At 40.3% G+C, this 27,373-nt stretch overlaps 1 long non-coding RNA gene across 1 annotated transcript in view; it reads right to left on the bottom strand.

Moving 5' to 3' along the window:
* LOC142322815 (uncharacterized) overlaps positions 1–27,373 on the bottom strand; it is a 61,082-nt gene that overhangs the window by 33,100 nt on the left and 609 nt on the right. The window lies entirely within an intron of this gene.

The following is a 27,373-nucleotide window of genomic DNA, read 5'->3' as shown; positions in this document are numbered from 1 at the left end:
AACGAATAGCAAAATACATAAACAATTGGTCCGTGATAATGCCAATTTCCTTATGGGTTTTCGTCAAGACGAAATAAATCTAAGGCATATATACCACGATCATGTTACGCCCGACATGACTTTTGAAGAGTTTAAAAGAATATGTAACGAATCCTGGAACCGGACAAAGAACGGGGTTTTGGTGATCGATAATGAGAGGGATATCAATAAGGGCCGATACAGATTCAATTTCAACACTTTTATCAAAAATTCTGAAGACGACCAGGTTTTTCGAAAGTGTACTTAAAGCGGAGTAACAGACGGTAACAATCAGATGAAATGTAAATGAGTACCCTGGAGGATCGCGAGCGAATCACCGCGGAGATCGCAGAGATCCGCAGAAGTATTAAACGAAAACCCGCTGACTTGACGAGAGGAAGGATTGAAACCGAGTTGAAGCTTCAACAATACTTAAAACCTCTTACTGAACCTCTGACTAAACTTACCGAGCAAATCGGATAAGAAGAAGGCGAAATAAAACGAAAAAAGACAGAAATACACTCTAAGCCACAGGAAATCTATCCTAAATCACGTCTGCCACCACGGATATTTGCCAAAGAGCTGGAAGCGAAAGAAGAACGAGAATATAAGGAGTTTGAAAAAAGGTTTGACATGGGTGCAATGACGGACCAGTTAACCGAAGAAGATAGGATGAAATATGGTAAACGCTCTTACGCAAACGATGGATCGGCGAGCTACCACTCTTTTGGAGAGATCGGACAGGGAAGTAAACGATCATTCAGCGAGCTGCAAAGAAAGATGGATACATCAAGTTCATACCCTTTGGAACTAGCCCATCCATCCGATTCGGCTGAAGATGAAATGGTAGGAGTGAGGCGTCAGCGTACTGCTAAGAGATACATTCCTTATACGTCTCACCGCCGCGCCGAACAAGTTGATAAACCGAAATCGAATCCCAAGGGTCGAACGAAACCGAGGAAACCGTTGAACGGCTGTTGAAGTCGCCGGAAGGAAAAATGAAAGCTAGCATATCTATAAGAACGAGTATTCGAGAAGGGTTAGCGCAGGAGTTCATGCTTGACTCTATCAGAGATGTAGAAAACAATATGGACAACGTGTACGGTGTTCACTTTGATGGTAATCTTTTGAAAATCGGCGATGCAATCGTCGACTTTGACTCGGATAGCAATATTCTTATAAGAGAAACGAAATATACTGCGATTCGAGGGCTGTTCGAGTTGCTTTTCAAGAGAAAACCGGAATTTTACACGAGGAAGATTTGGATCAGTACAAACAGATCCTTGTGGCGACAAACTCGCATTGCCGAGAAAGAACTCGGCAATGGAACGGACGAAGACCAATCCAGGATACAAATATATAGAGATAATAAGTAAACAAACGTTTTCCACCGGGTGCAACTAAAAAACGGAGAGAAGGTTTGATCCCTACCCCGATAACGGTAAACAATAACATTAATCAGAAAATCGACTACGTCTATTTTGACGACCCTAACAAAATTTGTGAAAGGTTAAAACTATTGATCGCTTCAAGAAAGGCTGGTAATACGGCTCATGACAACGAGATTGTATAGATAATTGAAGAACTGAAAAAGCGCAAAATAATAAAAGAGAAAACACACTGTAAGCTTGTCATTCGAAAAATGCTGGTCAACAGACTAGGAAAGACGGAATTCGGTGTGAAGATTCCTTTCTTAATCACTGACGAAGGGGACATTGACGTAAAAGAAAACCGAATATGCAATCTCGCGAGTGCGGAAAATTTCGATGATGCGGTTATTAGATGATTGTATGAACGTCATTGAACAATATATCGAAGAACGAGATATAGTTGTACGTGAAAAACAGAAAGATATAATAATCATCGATTTTAAAGGGGCTCGCGCTAAAGACGCGGCTACTCCAGACGACGAAAACGATTTGATAACATTAAGGTACGCTCGCTTTCTTATCGGGCAGAAATTCGATGAGGTTATTTCTCGAGTTGAAAATATGATAGGGAAAAACGTACCGGATCCAACTTTAGCCGAAATTTCTGCCGTTCAACCGAAAATTGAAAGTGAAATTGAAAAAGATTTAGATATAAATACGGATGGGTTGACCGAAGAATTTCAGTTTAAGTATAAATTAAGAAGGGTAAACAAGCGATCTGTCAGTAAAAAGACGGGAAGCAGCTTGTTAAGTTCGATTGTAAATCTTCCTGGTAAAGTAGTCGGCGTCATAAGTAATGTTACAGAAACTGTACTTAATAGGGCGGTAGACCTGCTTCCTTTCGAAGCACATATGCCGGGTTACCAATACTGCGCTCCTGGAACCAAATTATACAAAAGATTACAAAAGATTATACAAAAGAGGAGATCCTGGAATAAATCCTTTAGACAGAGCTTGTAAGGAGCACGATATAGCGTATAACACCTACTAGGATACTCAACGTAGAGCACAAGCGGAAAGAGTTTTAGAAGAAAGAGGTTGGCAAAGGGTAAAGGCCTCTGATTCAAGCGTTGCGGAAAAAGCTGCCGCGTGGGCGGTGACGAACGCTATGAAATTGAAAAGTAAGTTTGGCGGAAGATTAAAGAACCTTCTACGAGAAGAAGAACGAGAATAAGACAAAGAGGGGCGGAAGTTTATCTTGAACCGCAACGTTCAAAAACAGGATGCGGGTTAAAAAGAGGACGTCGTCGTACCGCAGACGTGGTCTTCGCCGCCTTCGCATAAGGCGGCGTTAAAATTATTACGCAGTCTTCCTATTCGACCATTGACGGACGTTGAATTGTTACGGTTTGCGCAGAAAGTTAATTGCCATATTTTAGAGGAGTTTTCATGCGCGATACTCTGCAGGGTAAAATAAAAAATTCCGAAACGGCAATAGTAAACGTAGAATCATTAATACCGGTACCCACTGGGTATGTTATATAAAACGGGGGGAAATTGTGAATTAATTTGATAGTTGGTAACCTGCATCCTCCCAACGAAAACAGCTCTTTCCTGGAAAGGCTGGTTGTGGAACGGCTCCAGGAGAGCATCGATATGAGCTGCTTTCTAAATCGAGGCCAATATGGTTTCATTAAAGGGGTTGGCACCGAGGATTGCATCTTAAATGCTCTTGCCGAGGTGGAAAGCGCCGATTGCAAATATGTTTTGGCTATTTTTATTTATATAAAGGCAGCATTTCCTTCCTTGTGTTGGAGTTCTGTCCTCTATGCTTTGGAACGCCGCAATGTTCCCGAAGCCCTGCAGGCCGTGGTAAGAGACTATTTGTCTAACCGTACGGCTCTGTTTCGTACTGCTGACCTCACCAGGATCCTTTCCAGGTTTTAGGAATACCCTCACCAAGGCCACCTTCCAGCAAACCGGAAAGCAGCCCCAGTTTAGGCATCCCGTAAATAGTGTGCCAAGTGGCTCCCTTATGACAGGCAATAGATGGTGAAAAATATCCGGGTCAAGTTGGTCAATCCCCGGTGCCTTCTTCAATGGCATTCGAGAAACCACTCGGTCTAGATCTTCGAGTTCCAAGGTACGAACGTCGGGGAATGGTGTTTTACCCGCCCTAACGCCGATTTCCGCTTCACCCTCCGGAGCATCTGGAAACAGAGTATCCAGGAACGCCCGGTAAGTCGCCACAGATGTTACAGTGTGGTCACGACCACCTAACCCGCACCGGACACTGGACAACACGTGCAATGGCTTTGGCCTGTAACACGTCTTTGCGAGCTGCCAAGGATCGCGCTGCAACTCGCGCATGGAGTCTTTCCAAAACTTGAGTTTGGCTTCATTGATGGCGTGAACATATTCATTACGGGCACGCCGGTAGATCCGAAGACGCTCAGCGCGCACGTTGTTGACGATGGTTCCCGTTAGGGAGCAGCGCTGGTACCTTATCAGCGCGGATTTCACTCTTGCGCGCAGCACACTAAGGTCAGAGGACCACCATTTCTTGCCGGGCCTCCGTCTGCGTTCCACAGACAACCCACCGGAAAATGGGGTCATGACGGCTCCAGGCACGCTCAGCTCAGCGGACCGGCCGTCTATGACGGGTCCGTCCATTGGCCTAGGCCGCCGTAGGACCTCGTCACAGCCAGTCTTGATGGCCTGGCCAATTAGCTCCGCCATCAAGTCCACCTCCTCCCTACACTCCATGCGCCACTGCAATCCTTGTAAGGCAGCATCGCCTCAGTAACGGCGCGGCCGATACTGAGGCGAAGGAGATAGGCTTCTAAACCTTCTCTTCCACCCTGTTTGTGGACTTCTGGAGTTCACACAAAGCTTGACCGTTTACCGGTTTAAAACTTCGGACTCCCTCCACAACCTGATTCACCTTGCCCGATAGTCGAGTAACGACCGAATCAAGAGCAAGGTTGGCGCCTTGGAGGCCCTCACATCTAATTGCCAGGTTCGACACCAACAATCCACACTCGCCTAGATACGAGTCTACGAGCTGCCTTAACTCGAGAGCAACTCTAGACTCCTTCTTTGAGGAAATCTTGGCCCATTCGGCCCTCATTTCCTCGATTCGTTCCAAGCCATCCGCCCCAGAGGTCACCTGCTTTAACACAGGCTTCCCCCCAGAAACATCACGCTCAGGGACAAAATCTGCTCTGCTGTTCTCAGCCTTCCCCGACTTCGCAGCGAGGCGTCCTTCGGACTTGGCGCCCCCTCCTGTGCCGTGTCCTCCCTGTACGGATCCGGCTTTCGCCTTTTCCGCACCGCTCGAGACAGAGGTGTCCCGCAGAATTGTCGTGCAGACCGCATCACTTGTATGCTCCACTACCCGAGGGGCTTCCGCGACTTCCTTATCGGAAGACCGGGGCCGCGGCGGTGACCTACCGATTGACCTCCCCGGCAAGAAGGGGTCACTGGAAACCAGGTCCTTGGCCAAACCGACCAAGTCCTCCAAACAACCTCCCCCGGGTTGCTCCATCCCTGAACAATTTTGCAATACACCAGCTGTGATGCCAGGCACTAAAATTCACAGCTTGAACGAATCTAACACCTACCACAATACCAGGTGAGCGTCTAACCTCTCACACCCCGAACGGACCGTCTGTTCCGCAGTCCACCCGAGGAGTCAAAAAGCTAAAAGCTCCTTCCACCGGCTAGGTCGGAGCGAAAACCGCTTCTCGAACCTGCCAGAGGTTCTAAATATATTTAGGCCGCACCAACTACGTATGGGGACACGATATTACAAAGGAAACCTCCTTATTTGGCCGACAGCAGCACTACTGCAACACACTACGTCGCCGCTTCGTCAAAACTCCACAGCAACGCAGGTTGACTGACCGCTGCTGATCATTGTCAACCCCGACGACGAGAACGTAGAACGCTGTACTTGCAGAATCAAATTAAATTAGCACCGGTTGCAAAATAACACAGGTTTTACAGCACGGGGCAAGAGGCCGAGAAGCGATCGCCGAATTGAACGGATGATGAAAAAATAACGATGATGAAAACAAACAAAAATCCTACGAACGTAAGCGATGATGAAAAAAGGAGACAAAAATATCGCAGTAAGAAAAAACCATTGAAATGTATACTAAAAATTAAGGTTTATCGTATGTCGATGAAATTGCAGATTTTATGGTCGGAAAAAGTGGATTTTACAAAACCTTACACGATCCGCACCCGTTTAGGGTTGATGAGGTGGTCCTCACTCCGAACATGTGGCATACATCCAATCGGCCGTTTAGTATTTCAACTGTAAACGCAATCCGCATAACTTGCAATATCGTCCGCGGTTCATTGTTAGGTGGGGAGGAAAGTCACATTGTCCACGAATTTTTTCCAAAAGTGGGAGGAAGATATAAGATAATCGAGGTTCCTAATAGCGTCATTTATTCGCCGATCAACCCCGATTCCATACGAAACTTGATTACGCGTGTGTAATCAAGATTCCACTCCGATAAATTTTGGCGACCAAGAGGTGAAAGTAAGGTTACATTTAAGACGGCGAAACGATGAGATTGATTTTTGTCGATGACGACAAATATAAAATCACCTCCGCAGAACATTTGCCTGACAGTCGAAGCACGAAGCTTAAATGGTTAAAACGAGAAAACGTGCGTTTTCTTAAATCGTTAGGTTTTACTGAGGTTCAACAATGAACGGACAAATAATAAATATAGATTTGGTGAATGCGGTTTCGACAAAACCATCCCGGGTACAGAATACCATACCACTACCCTTATGCGGCTTCAACGTTTAACAACAGCGATGAAATAAGAATTCGCGTCCAACAACAAGACATATACACGCTGCCGTGCGAATGTTATCTATACATTCAGGGCACGTAAGCTAATAGTAAAGGAACGAGTGATACAAGTTTGAAGCAGTGCAACAACTTCGGCGCTTTTTTGTTTGATGAAATCCGATACGAGATAGCGGGTCAAAAATTTGACAGGGTGAGAAACCCGGACGTAACTTCTACAATGAAAAACGCTTTTTCTCTTAGAAGTTGGGAAAAAAAACTAGATCCACTTGGTGGGTTGGTCGAGTACAGGTGTAGACGAGATGAGTACATCTACTGGTGGTTATATTACAAACGATATCGGAAAGTTTTGTGTTTATCTTCTTCTAGGAATGTTGTTGGAATTTTTTGAAGATTACCATACAATAATCCTGAACGTAAAAAAGAACTAATCCTGCTTCGAGGGTCAAGCGACAATAATGCGGTGGTCGTTCCAGAAGGAAAAAAATTCACGTTGAAAATTACAATAATCGTATGGAAAATTCCGTACGTGAATGTATCCGATAAAGACGGCTTTCACTGCTTAAACTTGTTGAAAGAGATGAACCTGTATCGATGGCGTTCCGAAAATGGAACTTGTACGAATACCCACCACTTCCTACCGGAAAGGATACCATATGGACTGTGAAAACAGCAACAAAAGAGGAAAAACCACGTTATGTCATTATAGGATTCCAAACCGGAAGAAAGGGAGAAGCTACTAAAAGCGCGCCTCAGTTCGATTCAATTTCTATTTATAACATTCGCTTGTATTTGAATTCAATTTATTATCCATGCAAAAATATTCAAGGAGATAAAATCGTATTGTACGAGATGTTCAAAAACTTTTATCGGTCGTACTATAAAAAGAAGACTGATGGTACAATCATCGATCCTAACAGCTACAATTCAATACCATTGATTTTTATAGACTGCTAAAAACAAAATGATGTCCTGAATACCGGCGCGGTAGATATTAAACTCCAAATCGAAACTGCCAATTCTATCCCCGCCAACACCACTGCGTATTGTTTGATGATAAGCGATTGTGTAATGCAATACACACCTTTAACAAGAACAGTAAGGAGTGTTTCTTAACCAGTATAACTTGTCATTTGTAAGACTCAACATGTCTTCCTTCATAGCCGATTTTAATTGTTTTCGCATATCTGATACCCATATTTTCATCATAGAAATGGTTATCGTTTTTTTCTGGACGGATACCAGTTCATAATATTTATTTAAACCGCCTTTTGACTACCACAACACGTTATCCTCGGACACCAAACTACTATACAGAACCTCCTGAAAAAGAAATAGGTCATAATTGGAATTCGGGATTCGTTTCATATTCAAAGGTGCCGCTCATTCTTAAATTTTAGGACATAATATTACAATATATGTAAAAGGTGAAGACAAAAATACTTTGTTAAACAATATTGTGAATGATAAACGTAACAAAGTGGAAGACCTCGACGGGTACGATTGTCCTACGATCAATATGTTTACCTGTAAAAAGGAAAAAATCTGTCCTTTTGGCGATCATCACGGTTGTCCTATGCACAAAGCAATATGGCTACATATGTGGTGGAGTCAATGCATAAAATTCTACACTATGCTGGAAACAGTGAGGGCTGCTATTAAAAAAGCGACTGAGTGTAATCTAAACAGTCCCAGACGAGAACTTATCCACTACCTTCCTAAATGGTTCATCATCAACCATTATGGGCGAGCCGTTCCCGCAAAGGTTTACGAAGATCTTCCTGGTTACCTGCAACAAGATCCGGACATCAAGATTTACGAGCCGTATCCTGAAAACAGCGAAGACTGGGCTTGAAATTGCTTTTATTTATGTATTTAAAACGTAACGATTATTTGTTTGTGTATACTATACCTGTAGTAATGAGATATGTATTTAGATTTAGAATGAACAATAAATTTATTTGTGTAAAAACATTTGTTTTCATTTCTCGATTTAATAACCTCGTTTCCTCTAGCGATAAGTTTTTAGGTGTATTTAAATGTTGCGTTCAAGTCGGCTCGTTCAGTCTTTGAACGAAAACAATGATATGATGGTTGCATTTTGCTTAACTTTCTCTACTGCGGCGGCCATTGTCGCTGCAAACGAAACCAATTCGATTCGATTTCTATTAGACTATGGGTATTTGAAACGGGATAATTCGACAATGTGTAATCGATAAATAAAATAAATTTCCTGAAATTGTTATTGCGCAATCGGTTAAAAATAGAATTTGAAAGACAAACATATATTAGTCACGTGTAATAACGCCTCGTGCTCTTTGTCACGCGGCCGTTTAAGTAAATATACTTGTTTGCTTGTTATTGTTGAAAAACAAAAAATAAATAATTATGTGTAAATAATTGTACGTAAAAAAATTTCTATATATATACAAAAAGTATTTAATATAAATAATTAATCTGTTTACTTGATATAGTTGAAAAAGAGAGATAAATAACTACATAATTAAGTATTTAATATAAATAAATAATTATACGGGAAAAAATGTCTACATATATATATATATTTAGTAATTAATATCTTTGTTGTTGTGCGACCGCATATTTTGCATTTATCCTTGTTAACTTATTTACTTGTTGCCATTAAGGAAAATATATATTTGCATTTTCTGTGCACTTGTTGAATATTAATTTTTTTGTTACGGCGCGACCGGCCGACCATGTTTACTAGTGTGTGTATGTGTAAAAGTTGACCGGTGCATAATGCCTCCACGTTCACATCATAAGGACGAGGTCGATTATCGTATATAAATTACTTTTTTAAATACTTTTTATTTAACGCCGCCATCTTGGCAGGGAAAAGGAAATTCCCACAAGGAAAAAGGGAGGATTGCTGGCGCCGCCATATTGAATTCCAAGATGGCGGTCTATCCGTCATCTTGGATTTTGACGCCTGTATGCCCATTTCCGTACTACTTGCTACCAACCTTTGAAATATTACTTCATTAATTTAATACATGTATATAACCAGGTTGACAACACTGACACAAAAAAACAAGTTTGCAACACTTACAGGCTACAGAGCTACTGACGTCACAATCCAAGACGGCCGACCACCACCATCTTGAATTTGTGACGTCATTTCAAGATAGTGATTCCGCCATCTTGGATTCCAATATGGAGGAATGTCCACCATCTTGGATTTTGGCGCCGTTTGCCTATTTCCGTACTACTGATGTCTGATCACTGTGCTCTTCCGGGGCACAGGGCACCCAATTGCCCTGCCAAGCGTGCCGCCTGTAACTTGGTGAAAGGCAACGATGCTGGAAACCGAATCCGGGGTAAGCATTGCAGGGCATATGAGATTTCTCGAACAAGAGCTGTAACGAATAAAGCTAATGGCGACGCCTGAATTGGTGTAAGCCTTTGAGGACGGACTACATCACATAGAACGCTTGCGCCTAGAGCAGTTAAACCTGCATCATTCCCTGGCGGCTACCAGTGAAGATATGAGGTTCCATGAGAAACAAAACCGTACGCGGTCGGGGGTGGATGGTCGTGTCCGCGGGGTGGATGTTTTCATTCTCGTGGGGGACGGCCACTCTCAGCGGTCTTCCTTGGCTCAGATTTGTTGGGTGTTTTCTGAATGCCCCATTGGTCTGATGACATTCACCGTCGGGCAAATCAGGAGGGGTACGCTCGATGTCGTACTAGTGTCGGGATACATCCAGCTTGGATGGAGTAATGATGACTTGCTGGCGAAGTTGGGTAGGATTTTGGACGGTCTCCCGGCCATCATAGTGCTGTTTGCCCTGATCGCTAGCGCTTTCCCGCCTGGGGTCACCACTCACTGATACCAGAGGCGCTGGTCTCGAACAGTTCGTTGAAGCCAGGAACTTCTACATGATTAACGACGCAGAAAAACCGCAAACGTTCTCTTCCAAACTGGGGGAAAGTTACATCAACGTCACTCTGGTGACGCGCGACTTGCTACGAAGTACAAATTGTTGGAATATCTGGCCCGAGGCCAGTGTGAGCGATCATAGGCTTATAACTGAGTTCGTTTACGGAGGCGGTCTAAGAGCTCCAGATTCGAATCTGGATCAGGACACGCTGAGGCGTGAGTGTGCAGTTGCCTTGCATGGGTTGGAATTGCGCATGGAGCACAAAGAAAAGGTGGAATTGATGGCTTAACGATTATCAATAATGGCTTAACGGGCCATCAAGACTGGCTGCAATAGAGTCCTGCGGGGGCCTCAGCCAATGGATAGCCCCTTATGTAGTAGCCAGTCCGCTGATCGCAGCGTGCCTGGGGCCGTTGGGACCGCTGTTTCCGGGGAGCCATCTGTTAGATGCAGGCGAAAACCAGGGAAAACGTGGTGGTCCTTTGACCTCAGCGTGCTGCGCGTATGAGTTAGGTCCGCTAGAACATACAAGCGTCCCCCTCTAACGAGAATTATCGTTGATGACGTGCGCGCTGAGAATCTACGGAACTACCGGCACGCCCGTAATGAGTATGTGCATGCCATCAAGAAAGCAAAGCTCGACTTATGGCAAGACTACTACATGTGCGAGTTGCAGCGCAACCCCTTGCAGCTCACAAAATCACGTTACCGGCCAAAGCCATTGCACGTGCTGTCCAAAGATCGGAAAGAATTTAGTGATTGTGATCTCACCTTAACATCTGTGGCGACTTACAAAGCGTTCTTCAACACCCTGTTTCCAGATCCTCCGCTGGGATAAGCAGAGGTCGGCATTACGGCGGGGGCTTGCCCTTCTTAGCAAACGGGCTGTGGATCCCGTTGATATAGACCGACTGCTTTCTCGAATGGCACTGAAAACGGCACCGGGGTTGACCAACTTGACCCACATATATTCTACCACCTGCTTGCTGCCTGTCATACAAGTGCCGCTTGTCAGGCTATTCTCGGGGTTTCTAAGCTGTGACTGCTTCCCGAGTTGTTGGAATGTAGCTTTGGTGAGGGTGCTCTTAAACCAGGAAAGAATTTTAGTGAGGTCGGCAGTTATCGACCCAACAGCCTCTTGCCGATAATAGGCAAATTGCTTGAAAGGCTGGCTGTGGAATGTTTCTGGGAAAGCACTGAGGTGAATTGTTTTCTAAATGGAAACTACTACGGTTTCACGGAAGGGGTAGGCAGCGATGATTGCATCTTAAATGTTCTTGCCGAGGTGGAAAGCGCCGACTGTAAATATGTTTTGGTAATTTTTATAGACATAGAGGCAAATTTTCCTTCCTTGTTTTAGAGTTCTTTCCTCCATGAGTTGGAACGCCGCAATTTTCCCGTAGCCCTGCAGGCCTTGTTACGTGACTATTTGTCCAACTCTATGGCTCTGTTTAAGGATACGCACGTAGTTGTGGAAAAAATCGTTACCAGGGGAAGCCCGCAGGATTCCGTTCTCGGTCCCCTGCTGTGGAACCTGGTATTCGACGATTTACTGGGATTGACATTTCCAGAAGGGGTCACGGCCCAGGCTTTCGCCGCTGACTGTCTCCTGTTAGTTCGTGGTAATTCACGACTACAGCTAGAAGATCGGGCGTAGGCGGCCTTGTCAACCACAGAGGACATTCAAAAATTTAATTATTTCTGTGCCCAAGAAGATGTGTATGCTTCTCAAGGGCGCAGACAAATTATCGTAGTCATAACCTCCATAATAAATATAAAGGCTGTGCAATCAATCCAGTTAGAGTTCATAAGTATCTAGGTGTTTTTGTTTGATGAAAAGTTTCTGTTTAGCAACCACAGTAGGCAAGTAGCGGCGGATGCCATCTCTGAGATTTACAAACTTAGGAAGATTGCTCGTAAAGACTATGGATTATCTGAACGTCAAATGTACATTGTGTACCAAGGTGTCTTCGAAAGCATGACTTTATACGCGGCGCTCGTTTGAACGCATAAGCTGGATATGAATAGAGCCTTAATTAAATGCCCTGGTGTTTTAAAAACAAACTCCTACGAGGCTACCACCGTATTGTGAAAGGCTCTCTCAATCGATTTAATGGTGAAAGTTTGGGGAGCTATTGAAGATTGCGAAGATTCTGGGTGGCCGTGGTATGTCTTTGGAATGCGGTTTCGGCCTGAATCAGTACCGGAACGGAAAGGTGATCACAATTCGCCGGATCTAAATTTGGTCAGTTACCCGTCTTCCACCTGCTGAAGAGGCTGCAGCCTTGCGATGGAAGCATAACAACTGGAATAGAACACCACGACTTAGGGAAAATCCCTGTACACGTTTATACTGGATTTGGGGGGGAGATGTCACGAGTTCCTTTTTAAGGGCAACCGGTGCCCAGGTGCTCACCAACCATTTTAATTTAAATCATTATCTGTTTCGGTTCCACCTGGTAGCTGATGAGCTTTGCATCTGCGGGGAGGTCCAGTAAAATGAGCCCCTAATGTTTGACTGTCCCGCTCTTGTGGGGGAGGGCAGAGACCAGGCCACCCTGGAACTTAGAGATCTAGGGGGAAAATGACCACTCACCAGCGGAAAGTCAATGTGGCGAGAGTCGCATTGTCAGACAGTGTGAGAGTTCCTTAATGCGATTGCTTTGTTCAACCGACTTCAGTACGCACTGGTGTGGGACGCTAACCTAGAAGTATATGGATGAACACCAGAGAATTAAAGCTCCAAGCACTTTAATATGGTGGACAGGTACTTTCTGTCATTTAGTGACCTAGGCGTGGAAGCGAATTGCCGTCTAGACGAAGTAAATTTTAATTTATGGATATCATATATATTTTTAGTAGTTGATGGGGTGCGTTTATCCATTTTAGTACATATATGACAAGAGAACGGTTGGAACACGTAGTTCGGTGGTGTATGGCACCGCGCTTAGTCCGCTCCCGCTGTTAGGTAAGCTCTAGGAGCTATTTAGGATACTGGTTGCTAAACTGTTTCGAGGCTCAGTAGCAGTTTGTGGCACAGATATTCGGTCTTATGCTTAGGGCGATAGAATTGGGAGGTGGCGGGATTAATACCAATCAAACCAAACCTATTCAGGACGGCCAAAGAAACCCCTCAGCCAGGAGGCTGCCCTTTCCGGTCCTGCTCTACCAGGCTCCAGCCATGCCTTGCGCATACCCTTTCCCTCGCGCTGTCGGTCAACCCTCAAGCGTCCCCCATGCCATCACTGGAATCGCCCCGACTCCCTAACCCTTGCATGCAAGCGATCCCGGGCGCCCTGAGGGCTACCACTCTGCGTTTACTCTGCTTCAAGACTCCAAGTAATTATATTTTATTATAGATAAAATTAAACTACATCCCTTAGAAATTCCATAATACAGTTTTAATTTCTTTAAAGGTAATAACTTATTAATAGTAAACTAGCGTGCCAGTACGCAACTATTTTTTCTTAATTTCCATTTTCCAGATCAGCAGCAATTCTATTTCTTAGACCGAAAATCTTTCTGAGATCCTCATATATGGTAAACTCTTCTATTAGATGCTTGACTGTCAGTGCTTTATTACTAACACCGAACATTGGTCTTTCCACGCCGATTTACAAATATGAATTTGTTATTCGCGTGTGATCGATTCTAAGTCTGCTCACCGTCATTTTTTTTCGTCGAGCCAACTTCATATCGCTCTTCCATTTATATGTAGATGTTTTAACCGAGTTTAGTTTGCAGTATAATCTTCTCCAATCATAACTCAACCTGTTTCCTATTGTACTAGTCATACAATGTTTAATATCTGCTCGTCGAACAGGAATTAAATCCAGGTTATCATAGATTGTCGCCTTCCTGACAGCTTCATCTGCAGTTTAATTCCCTCCAATATCAGCATGCTATGGAGTCCATACAAATACACATCGCTGTCCTCGGTGATTTAAAAAGTACAAAATTGACAGGATGATTGCAATAAAGACGTCCTTAACGTTCTTGTTGCGAATTGCAATAAGTGCACTTAGAGAGTCGGCACAGATTAGCACTCTCTCTTCGCAGTAGTAGTCCGTGTAGCAAAGGGCATTTTTGGTTTGTCTGGCATTTCTCCCACCACCACCCCATTCCGTCGCCCTAAAACAAAAGACCGAATGTCCGTACCACAAATGGCTACTAAGCCTCAAAACGGTTTAGCTACCAATATCCTAATTAGCTCCTACAGCTTATCTAACTGCGTGAGCGGAATAAGCGTGGTGCCCAACACAAATCGCTTGCCTGTCCCACCGCTCACTTGTCATATATTACTAAACTGGGTAGGCGCACCCTGTCTACATACTAAAATATGTGACTTGTCAATAAATTAAAATTTATTTCGTCAAGGAGAGCATTATGCTGCCACATCTAGATTGCTGAATGCCAACAAGTACCTGTCCAACATATTATAGCGCTTAAAGCAATATTTTACCGACGGCCAGCCATTTCTCGAGAGTAGCTTCCTACAGCAAGCAGTAGGAGTCTTATATCCTTTAAACTACTTATGCCAGTTGAACAAAGCCGCTGCAACAAGGAACTTCCACGCGGTCCGACAATGCGGCTCACGTCCCATATTCTCGCCGCTTATGAGTGGCCAATTTTCCTCTTGACCTCTAAGTTCCAGGGTGGCCTGAGTTCTGGCCCCCCAAGAGCGTAGCAGTCGAACATCATGTGTTCGTTCGACTGGACCTCCCCGCAGACGCAGAGCTCATCAGCTGCCAGGTGAAACCGAAACAAATATTGGTTCAAATTCTCATGTCTGGAGAGCACTTGGGCTCCCGTTTCCCTTAAAAACGAACGAACGGTGTACCATCCCCTCCAAGTCCTGTATAAAGCTATACAAAGACTTAGTTGTGGCGTGCTATTCTTGCTGCCATACTTCCATCACGAGGCTGTAAAGGCTCCTCCACAAGTGTGAGATGGGAAATTGTTCGAAATTTAGAACCGATGCATTGCCATCATCATTCTGCTCCGGTACAGGCCCGGCACGAAATCGCATCCCAAATAACTCGGCCTTCCTACCTCTTCGCAATTTCCACATGACCGCCCGAACTTTCACCACTAACTCCATTGGGAGAACCTTTCTCAATACTGTGGTACCCTCGTAGGAGGTTGTTTTAAACAGACCAGTGCATACGATTAAGACTCTGAGCTAGGCACTCCTTTTATTTTTTAAGTGCGCGATTTCTTTCCAAACAACGCGCCCAAACGGACGCAGCATAAGAGGTTATACTTTCTAAGACACCTCCGTATACCATGCACAAATGACGGTTCGGCAGCCCGTAATCCTTCCGAACAATCCTCCTAAGCTTGTGCATCACAGAGACGGCGTCCGCCACTATTTGCCTAATGTGGTTGCTAAACAGAAACTTCTCATCAAACAAAACACCTAGGTACTTATGAACTTTAACTCGGCTGATTACACATCCGTTATGCTTAATATGGGTGTTACGACTGTATGATAATTTGTCTGCACCCTTGAGAAGCAAAAACATCGTCTTGAACACAGAAATCTTTAAATTTTGCATGTCCATCGGGCCCTATGTGGTTGACAAAGACGCTTGCGCCCGGTATTCTAGCTGTGGTCGTGAATAACCACGAACTAAAAGGAGACAGTCATCAGCGAAAGTCTGGGCCGTGACCCCTTCGGGGAATGTCAATCCTAGAAATCCTTCGAATAACAGGTTCCACAGCAAGAGACCGAGAACGGACCTCTGCGTGCTTCCCCTGGTTACGGATATTTCCACAGCTAAATGCGCATCCTTAAACAGAGCCATACGGTTAGACAAATAGTAACGTACCACGCCTTACAGGGCTAAGGAAACATTGCGGCGTTTCAATTCATGGAGGACAGAACTGCAACACAAGAAAGGAAATGCCTCTATGTCTATAAAAATTGCCAAAACATATTTACAGTCGGCGATTTGCACCTCGGCAAGAGCAACTATGATGCAATCCTCGGTTCCAACCCCTTTAATAAAGCCGTATTGGCCTCGATTTAGAAAATTGTTCATATCGATGTTTTTTCCTAGACCCGTTCCACTACCAGTTTTTCAAGCAATTTGCCTATTACCAGAAAGAGGCTGATGGGTCAATAACTGTTGACCTCAATCGGATCCATTCCTGATTTTAAGAGCACCCTCACCAAAGCCACCTTCCGACGGTTCGGAAAGCAATCCCAACTAAGGTACCCCTAGAACAGCCTGCCAAGCGGCTCTCTAATGACAGGCAGTAGATGATAGAATATATTCGGGTCAAGCTGATCAACCCAGGTGCCTTTCTCAGTGCCACTCGAAAAATCACTTGGTCTATATATACGGGATCCATAGCACGTACTCCAGAGAATGGTGTCTCATCCACCCTCACCGACTTCTGCTTCACCCTCCGGAGCATCTGGAAACAGAGTATCCAGGAACGCCTGGTAAGTCGCCACAGATATTACCGTGTAGTCCCGAACACCAAACCCGCATCGAACACTGGACAGCACGTGCAATGGCTTTGGTCGATAACATGTCTTAGCGAGCTGCGAGGGGCTGCGTTGCAACTCGCGCAAAGAGTCTTGCTAAATTTGAGTTTTGCTTCCTTGATAACATGAACGTACTCATTACGGGCGCGCCGGTAGATCCGCAGACCCTCAGCGCTCAGGCCGTCAACGATAATCCCTGTTAGGGAGCGACACTGGTATCTTCTCCTAGTGGGCCTAACTCTTGCGCGCAGCACGCTTAGGTCAGAGGACCACCACTTTTTCCCGGGTATCCACCTGTGTCTAATAGACAGCTCCCCAAAAGCGGAGGTAATGACGGCTCCAGGCACTCGCAGATCAGCGGACTGGCTACTACCCAAGGGTCCGTTCATTGGTCTAGGCCGCAGTAGGACCCTACCGCAGCCAGTCTTAATGGCCCCACCGAGTTGTTCAGCCTTCAATTCAACCTCCTCCATGTGCTCTATGCCCCATTCCAATTAATGTAAGCATATCTGGTAGCTTCCAAGAATGAGCTTCTCCATTTACATATATCGATCATCCAACACTGTGTTAAACTGTCAGTATAAATAATAATGTATTCTACATAATCACTGATGTTTGATAAAATTCCTGTTGGATGATTACTACTAGTTTCTCTTTTAATTTTCCACAGGGGAGATCCAATCTTGTATTTACCACTGGTAAGAACCATGGCGGTATTTCTCTTGTAGATTGCTAACGTTTCTGGTAAAGCAATTTCATATTTTCTTGCCAATTCGTGGTAACTTATTCCTGCTGGTCTGGAATAGGTAGCAGGACGTTCGTATAATGCAGACAAAGAATGACTGTTGAATATTTTATTATTTATATGGGTAGGAAAGGCCCATTTGCCGCATATCTTAACAATAGGATCTCTCTTTAATCATGTAGTAGAATATTCCAGCATCCGTATTTAGACTAGTCACTGGACTTGTATGGACAGCGCCTGTGGCATACCTTATTCCGCTTTTGTGTATTAGGTCTAACTTTAGTAAATACGACTTTCTCGCGGATGAATATACAATACAGTTGTTGTCGAGTTTCGATTGAACCAATGCTTTACACAGCCTCAGTAGTGTTTCTTTATCTGAGCTCCAATTGATGTTGGATAAATATTTAATAATGTTTGCATCTAACACTCAAGTCCTGTATATGTAATCTCCATGTAAGTGATTTATCCAATAATAAACCTAGAAATCGAACATTATCCTTGTATTCTATTGTATGGTTGTCAAGGGTCAAAACAAGACTTCGGTGAAGAATTCTCTTCGTACAGAAATGTACACAGCACATTTTTTTCTCTGGTAAAAATTTGAAACCATTATTCCTCGCAACTTTATTAAGAACGTTTATACTACACGCTGCAATTTATACTTCACCATAGCTGTAGTGTTGCTGGCATACATAACTGCCAGATCATCGATATAGTTTGCTGATTTCTGCTGGAATTAGTTTAGTTTATCAATAGTGATCGTGAACAAGGTACCGCTCAACGGCGAGCCTTGTGGAATGCCATTTTCCCAACTTTTTTCTGATGAATATTCGTTGACGCGTACTTGGAAAGTACGATAGTTCATATACTTGCTGAGTAAAACTGGCAGATTAGCGCAAATGCCCTATTCATGTATTTGAAGCATTGTTCCATGTCGGCAGGTCATATCGAACGCCTTCTGCAGTTCAAAGAAGACTCCGACACAATTTTTTCTTGTGGTGTATCTGTTATATATGATATTCCTTGAGTTGAGTCAATAATTTATCATTTGTTCAAACATTTTCCCATAGCGCACGTCAAAGGAATACGACGGTAACTATTGGGATCTGTCAAATTTTTATCTTTCTTTGAAACTAGAACAATATGTGTTTTTTTCCACTGCTGCGGGTACATTCCATCCCGCCATATCTGATTATAAAATTCTAATAATCTACGTTTTGCAATGGTATTCAGCTGCCTGATCATGACATAATAAGATTCATCCGGACCAGCAGCTGTATAGCCGGCTTTTTCCAACGCTTTTTTTTCAAATTCTTCTATTTTGAATGGTATATTATAGGTATAATTTATTTCAGTTGTGAAATTTAGCAGACTTTCAAGTTCTGTTTTGTCGTTCTGAAATATTCATCGCAGTTGCTGTTTTGCGTGCTTCTTTGAAATGATTGGCTAGTAACTCTGCAATTTTGTTTGGAGTATTTCTAACTTCATCTTCATATTTAAGGGAAGTTATGGGAGTAAACCTTGTACCACTACAAATCTCCTTCACTTTCTTCCAAACGTCTGATGCAATTGTGTTTCTGTCAATGGATGACACATATTGCTGTCAGGATCGTTTTTTAGCATCTATCATAAGTTTTTTGCATACGCAATGTATATTTTAAAGGCAATTAGATTTTCTAGTATTTGACATTTCTTAAAAGCGTTATACGCTTTTTTCTTTCTTTTAATAGCTTCACTTATTTCATCGTTCCACCACGGAACGGGTTGCTTCTTAAGTTCCCCAGATGTTTTGGGAATATATTTTGATGCCGAGTCAAGTATAGCATTAGTTATAGCGTCGACATCAGCTTCGGTAACTCCAGTTGTTTCAGGGAATATCGTTCTAGCTGTGAAGCTCGCCCAATCTGCCTTATCAAAAAGCCATCTTTTGCAGATGCGATATATTTTTCTTGTAACATCAGTTACAATTTGCACCGAAAAATGATCACTTCCATATGGTTCATCTAGAACATGGAAAGTGTACCTCGGTGCTATCGATTCACTAAAAGTGCTAGATCTACACAGGACGTCGATCCATCTCTGGCATTGAAAATCGTTCCCGAACCATCATTTAAGATAATGAGGTCATAATTCAGCAGGAACATTTCTAATTCTCTTCCACGGGGATCTACTCGATCCGACCTCCAAAGAGAATTATGTGCATTAAAGACACCCACCAGTAGTATGGATGGGGGAAGCTGAGCAGTTAATCGTGCTTCATCCTCCTTCCAATCAAAATTCTTCAAGTATATGCTGCAGATAGTGATCTGAAGCAGACGCTTCATTCTGATTGCGACCGCTTGTAAATTTTTGTTTAGATCAACAGCTTAGGTGGTGGCTCTAGTCGATGTTAATAGGACTACTCCACCTCTAACTCTTATATTTGGCGGTTGATCTCCCGAAATGTATTCTATCTTCTTAATTGGAAATTTTCATTTCGGCTGAAGTGTGTTTCTTGCAGGCATATACAAATTGGATCTACATCATGTACGATCCGATGGACCTCATGGATGTTTGACAAACATCCATTGATGCTCTATTGAATTTTCGACTCGCTAATCTTTTAAATTAATAATCTTTAGGTTTGCCTTTCGGCCATCCTTTTTTCCTCTTCTTTTCCATTTGTCGAAACGCTTCGTGTTCGACGAGGAAGTCATCGCTCGCATGGCTTCCGGAATTTGAATCGAACACGATCGAAGCCGCGGACGACGACGGACATGGATCAGTGCCTGGTTCAGGCGCCGATTGAGAGGTGGGAACCCCGGAGACCCCACCAACAGGATTCACACCAGTCACCGCCTCAGGCAGAAGGGAAACAGGTCTTCCTTGTGTAGTTTTTTGCGGCCTCTGTGGTTTAATGGCCACCACGGTTGTAGGAGACTTGGAAGCCTCCATAGAAGACTGCAAAGCAGCTACTCTCCTTGCATCACATCAAGTACGTTACGCAAACTCACTTTTGTTTCTGGTTTAGTAGTTGTTTTTTTTGTGGTCAGATTCACTTTTATTCATAGTCAACTTAGACTCTGGACGCTGTACTTTTATCAAAGGCTTTTTAAATTCCTTGTGAGTAAGAGATTTCATTCTGTTATCTACTATTCTCTCAATCGTGTTAGACAACGTAGGGGCAAGTTTGCCAAGAAGCTGGTCTGTATCAACAGCAGTCGGAGTAGGAACTGTAGCCGTAGCCTGAACATAAGTTGTTGTTCGTCTAGGCTTGCGTGCGCTTACAGTCCTCTTTGCTTCGAAGTAGCTGATCTTCTGCAGGGTTTTGACTTCCTGCACAGCTACCTCGTCTTCGTAAGGAGGACAGTTTCTTGATCTACAGGAATGTTTGTCCCTTGCAGTCACACAAGAAGCAGGATCCTTGCATGGTTCTTCCTCATCAATTTCCTCCCCACACATGCATATTTGTGGCCTTTCGCACCGAACAGCGACGTGGACAAATCGTTGACACCTGAAACATCTCATGGGTTGCGGCACAAAAATTCGCAAATCCAGACGGTGTATTCCAGTTCGTACTTTCTCCGCCAGGTTTGCTTTATTGAAAGTAAGAACATGAGATGTAGTTGGGAGAACTTCGCTGTTCTTCCTCATGTTTAGCGTTCGGCATTCAATAACTCCCTGAGGTAACAACTTTTCTACAATTTCCTGGTCCGTACAATTGAGAAGGTCCCGACAAACCACAACACCCGTTGACGTATTGAGGGTGCTGTGTGGATCAACTCGTGCAGCAAACTGACCTATCTTCTTCAGCCAAGGATCTTCTGCGACTGGTTGTCATTCGTCGTCTCTATATGAAGTCCGTTGTGTGTTTTACAGATTTCCTTTACTTGCCTCCAGCACAATTATTTATCTCTCGAGCGATAATGAAAGGACTTATCCTCGAAAAATTGCCTTCCTCTCTACTAACGACCAGATATTTTGGTTTACCAAAGTTATTCTTGAATAGAGCTCTCTGCATGCTCTTTACCTCCTTCTCCATCCTTCCAGCCTCAGTACTCTTTCTCCTTCTTGCCTCAAGCAGAATGGTTGGTTCCAAACGCGGGACTTTGCGTGAATCCTCTGTCACGTTAGTTTGTTCAGGCTGCATGATACGTTGATCCCTTCTGTAGCAAGACTAGCCGCCGGGGTACAACCCCAATCCAGGGCTACCAACCCTGGAGATCCGGTGGAACCGGCATATATCCTGACAGAGATAGGGTGCGCAATCTCTACAACTGACTCCAGGCCCCTACACACCGAATTTTTAAGGCTCCCATGCACTGACAGACATAGGCACCTTACCTACATGCTTGCCATCACGGGGGACATGTGGACAGCGGAAGTGATTGCAGGTGTAATGCAATCACTTTGACCCTAGCCGCCACATCGCCAACTCTAAAGATGGTGTGAATCCATTTCCTTAATCGTTCTACTTTTCATATCTATAGGTGGCTGAAAAATCCATCCTTATAGTACGGCGTGTAGCTGTAATCAGGCCGAAGATAATTCCATCTCCGAGGGAAAACTGTTGGAGCCCCGTTATCCAGCATTATGAATAGTACTTATGTACAGCTGTTTCTGCCCTGGACGTGGAATATAGATATTATGTTCCAGACGTGGGGATTATCTACCTCAGGGCATTAAATCTTATTATTTTCTGCTTTAGTCAATAGTTTACGTTTGATATTCTTTGAATTGAAGAATGCCTATACAAACAACGCCAATTTACGCATAAAACTTATCTCGTTTTTCATCTGTATTGCGATTTCAATATTTCATAACTTTCGTTAAAAGAGTTTATAAAAAAATATATAATTTTAATAAATTTAAGAACAGAGTTTTATCTATCATTTTGTTTTCTTACATCCAGTTAAAGAAAAAATGCTATTTCGGCTCTTAATAAAATTAGATTTTTTTAAATTCTGAACTGTATGTTAAAACAGTACTTTTACGGTAAATTCACAGTTTTATAATTGCAATTAACGACGGGTTTAAAAAAAAAAGGCTGTGAAGATATTTCCTTTAAAAACTATTTAAATTTTGACCATCTAAAGCGAAAGCTGTAGGCCTCCATAAAAGTGCGATAATCATACAAAATTTATGCTACATAAAATGACTGCACTCTTTTCTAACAGACGGACGAGATTTCCACCAGTTTAATGGAAGTTCTTTCCTTCATTTCATAATGATTTCTAATGAATGCTGCTATATTGAACCTAACAGTCGTAAAAATCTTGTTAAAATACATAAACGCTATATAAAACATCGTTCTTAAATATTTAAGTATTTACTTTTTTATATAATATATTAACGAAGTTATCGAATATTGAAATTGACTGTTAAAAAAGATGTTAGAAAAGAGGTATTTTACGTATAACTTTCCGAAATTCCAAAAGATTTTTCTTCAAATAAATTAAGAAACTGAAAATTTTTTGATTAATGCGATTTAAACTCAATTTTATTCATGAAGATATTTATACGACGCAATAACTCTTCAAAGAATAACTTTTGCTTTCGTGACGCATATCAAAGTACAGTTTTTTTATAAAAATATAATTTTCTCTTCTAATTGTTTAATATAAATTAATGAGGAAGATAATACTTCAGATTATTTCTGTAAAAAAAACTAAAATATAATTATGTATTTTGCTATTATCTCATAAGATAGCCATAAACAAATAATTCAACAAATTCTCTTCCATAAAAACTAGAGTTTCTCTCAAAATTCAATAATAAAATCCTGTTAAGTTTTATTGAATCTGTAAAATTATTCAAAATATATTACCGAGCAGTACCCAAAAAATTATATATATATATCAAATACTTGATATACATATATATATACATATCGCAGGTCATGCGATTAGAGAACTTGTTTTAACGCCTTCAAATAGCAGCATTTTAATATTATCTAATGCCTAGTAAAAGATCTAATCACTTCTATTTTAATGAGTAACAAAACCTTTAAAGATCTTAAATGACTGACCTAATACAATTTTTCAAGGTCTTTTCGCCGATTGTTGTTACGGAATAATACGTGAATAATAAAAATATATACGACAGGACATTCATGAGTAGATTAAAACCCTGATGAATCGATGAGCTGAATGTAGAAAAATGGCATGGTATTTATTCTTATAAACATAAATCGTTGGTAAATAAATTTACCAGCAAAGTCGGTTTAATACCCCTAAGTATGTAAAAATAAATAGTAATTTGTCATTATCGGTAGAATATGTACTTATATTTAAATTACTAATAAAAATTATTATTCTTATAACAGCAATAAGTGTTAACAGTTCGTGGATTAATAAATCACATTTTCTTTTTCATAGCGGAAAGGATAGAATCTGGTTCAAAATTTGGTCTGGACCTTCTCCCGATCTGGAATTAGAAAGTGGAAAAGCTACAAAGATTTCCGGCGTACCTCGGTTATTTAAAATCGTAGTTTATACAGGTGAAGTGGATTTTTGTTCAAAATAAAATGCTTCAGATTATACTGAACAGAAAACAATTTGACAGCATTCATATTTACCTAATTAAAAAGAAAACAAAAAAATCTTGTCATTTTGAAAACTTAAAATCACAAAATTTATACATTTAATTTAAAACATTAACATATTAAAGTTTCATTTTATTTAAATATGTCTATCCATTTTTTGAGACATGAATTTCTCTTTAAAAAAAATTAAAAACTGACCAAAATGAAGTGTTTTGGAGTATGTTTATAGGACGTTTTTAATTATTCAATGACCCCAAATTTTTCTATTTGTTTATGTTATAGTCTGTAATACTGAGGCCTACATATTCGTTTTCATCAAAGTTTAAGCGCGTATAGATAGTAGTAATTGAAATGCTTCACAAACTAAATTTGATAGTGAAAATAATAAATTAATTCGAGAAACTATTTTAATCCTCGAGTTAATTTTTTTTTTAAATTACCATATTGAATTCGTTTTTAAAGACTTTATATGAAGTAATTAAGTCAAATCTGATCTATCCTTGCATTGAACTGCGTCGACCCAAGTTTTATCGAGGTAATAAATTCTGTCTCTTTCTACGATCGGACTAAGTTTATTCAAACGATTTTGACACACTGAAGACGTATCGAGTATTTGTTAATTATTTCTTTCTCATTAGAAAAATACAAAACTTAATGAAATGTTACCCGTGAAACAAAACGACACTCATTTAGACGTTTTGTTTTATGTGAGACATTAATTCCTAATCAAATATTCCTGCTATTTTCCCTTAGTGAAGTGATTTTAGCAGAAAGGGTACGGGCATACAACTAATACATCGCATTGCAAGGTTAATTTTTATAATTCATATCAATATTTTCAGTAAATGATTTATGAAGAAAGAGTTTACTTTTATAAAGAAAGAGTTGGAGAAAACACTACAAAATAAAAATTTTTATAGTAAAAAACGCTTTTCACAAGAAACCTATCTTTAAACTTTATCGTACCGAAGATTATTTAATAACAAAAAAAGTTGGTAAGTGTTAATTTTAAAACATTTTAAGCCTAAAAAATTAAATATAGGCAAATACTAGTATAGAAGTAGGAAATCTTATTCTGAAAAATTATGTTTTCCTACTAAGAAAAATCTTTCCCGTATCTTTTACGATACTATATAAACGTTTTGAGAAAAACATTGCAAAATGGATTATTCAATCAAATTTTTTTATTTATCTAAATCTTGTAAATCTGAAATATATATATATTTTTTTTCTCTCTCTTTCAGCCTAACATAAGATTCTAAGTAAGTTGCTACATAAAAATTTATATATAAATCGCCCCAGTAGTTTTCCTTGTGATTTTTTTTTTTGGCATAAATACATACATATAAACAAGACAAATTATATTTTATAAAGAAAAAAATACGATAAGCGTAAAAATTAGTTTATTAACTTATACGATTTACGTTCCCTGGGATATAATTCACCTTCATTTTTGTTAGTTCGAGTGCCAAAAAATTTACAATAATATATCAATGACAAACGTAGACAATGAATTGGATTTAATAATTGGATAATAATGGATTTTTAGTCAAATATTTAACATTTGCTTGTATCTAAATCAGGTATTTTTTATTTAATACTACTAATTTACTAGTTCTACAATACAAAAGTTGCAATAATATTGATAATCTATAATTAAGTAATCGATGCTTAAATTTTATAATATATCGATTATATAAAAATAGATTTTATTTAAATAATATTTTTTTTGAAATATTTGTACGAAATACAAGGTAATAATTTCGTATGAAAATAATAAATTAATATTAATATATTTTACAGAATACTAAATATTTACTTATTTAAAAAAATCCGTATACAGAAAATATTCAAATACAGTTTAATAGAGTTTACAATAAATAAGACTGCAAATAAATTATCTACGAATAATTGCAATGATTAATTAAGACTAAATTGTAAATAATATTCTTTTAAAATTTGATGATAACGCAAGAATTAAATAATTGACGTATTAATCTGAAAATTAACAAGTTCAAATCCGGCACAAATATCTTAAATATCTGAAACCAAAAAATTACTGAAAACTGTACTATGTATTTTATTTACCTGTACGGCCATTTTCACGGTTAAGCTTTATCATATACAGCTAAATTCGCTTCCTTTGGTACTCCGCTAACTGTAACCCGTTATATATACGTTAATAAGCGTTTCATATTTAGAAAATCAAAAATTAAATTTTGTGAGAAATATTTTATTACATTTTCTAAAAATTAATTATGCAGATATAAATTTTATTCTGAAGTTTAATTCATTAAAACGCAATACTTTATTCGCGACATACCAGACAGAAGTTATCGATTTAATTAAATTGATATCGTTTGTCAGATGTTTTTTTTACGTAATACTATAAGAAATATATATCCGTGTTGAAGCGAGCGAAGCGATCGGTGTAGTAAAACGAGTGGGGATTATACCTTTAGCAAAAACCTTAAGTAATAATAACCAAAGAATTAACCTGAATGATAAATCTAATATATCCCTTAACTAATAAAAAGCTATTGAATTCTTTACTTACTGTTTTTACAAAAAAGATATCTATTAATAGAAAATATATAGTATATGTAAAATAACTGACAATTTATTATTAAGATATTAAAATTAAGAGATAAAAACCCGAAAAGTGTTAGTTAAATACGTAAATTAGAATGCACGGAGGCGGTACATGTGTCCGCAAATGTACACCGTCGGAGTAGGAATATTTAAACAGGCAGTAAACATAGACATAGAAATCACATTCCAGTTAAGATGATTATAATTATTAAAAAAACAACCAAAATAATCGTAAAAGATTTATAACGTCGGCTAATTTATCGATTCCAAAAGCATCGACTCTAGCCGCCCGTCTGTATGATAGGCTAACGACTCGTAAACAATTGTAAGAGAATAATGCTCTAAACAACATTCTATAAATAGAATCCCCAAATTCAAAAGAAAGCAAGGGATAAATAACCGACTTCTCAAAAATACCATTCGTATTTTTATTATACTGTTAAAATACCGTATTTTTATTATAATATTAATTATTTAGACTATAAGAAAAACATAAAGTATTTATTTCATCTCTTTACGATAATCATTTGTAGTCTACAATTTAATTTTTTTTTATAAACATTTATTTTACAGAAATTATTATTTCAAATAGTCCTTTTTCGTATCGTAGGTCATAGTTAACGAAATATATCATTTTCTACACTATTTCTTTAAAAATCTTTTCCTCAGGGTATGTTAATATATAAACCCGAATTTTGTTACGTCGATAAATAAAAAATAAAATAGTTTAGAATTAAATATCTATTTATTAGTTTATTTTTAATAGTTTTCCCCTATAATTTTATCGAATATTTATTTAATAGTAATTAAACCGTAATAAGTAGATTTTTAAGTATTAATTCTGAATTTTCCACGAAAACATACATATATTTTTTATTACAGTACTAGTTTTA

This window comes from Lycorma delicatula, chromosome 4, assembly GCF_047948215.1.
Source record: "Lycorma delicatula isolate Av1 chromosome 4, ASM4794821v1, whole genome shotgun sequence".
Classification (NCBI taxonomy): Eukaryota; Metazoa; Arthropoda; class Insecta; order Hemiptera; family Fulgoridae; genus Lycorma; species Lycorma delicatula.
Note: the sequence above shows the minus strand (reverse complement) of the source record. Positions and strands in the feature narration are given on the sequence as shown.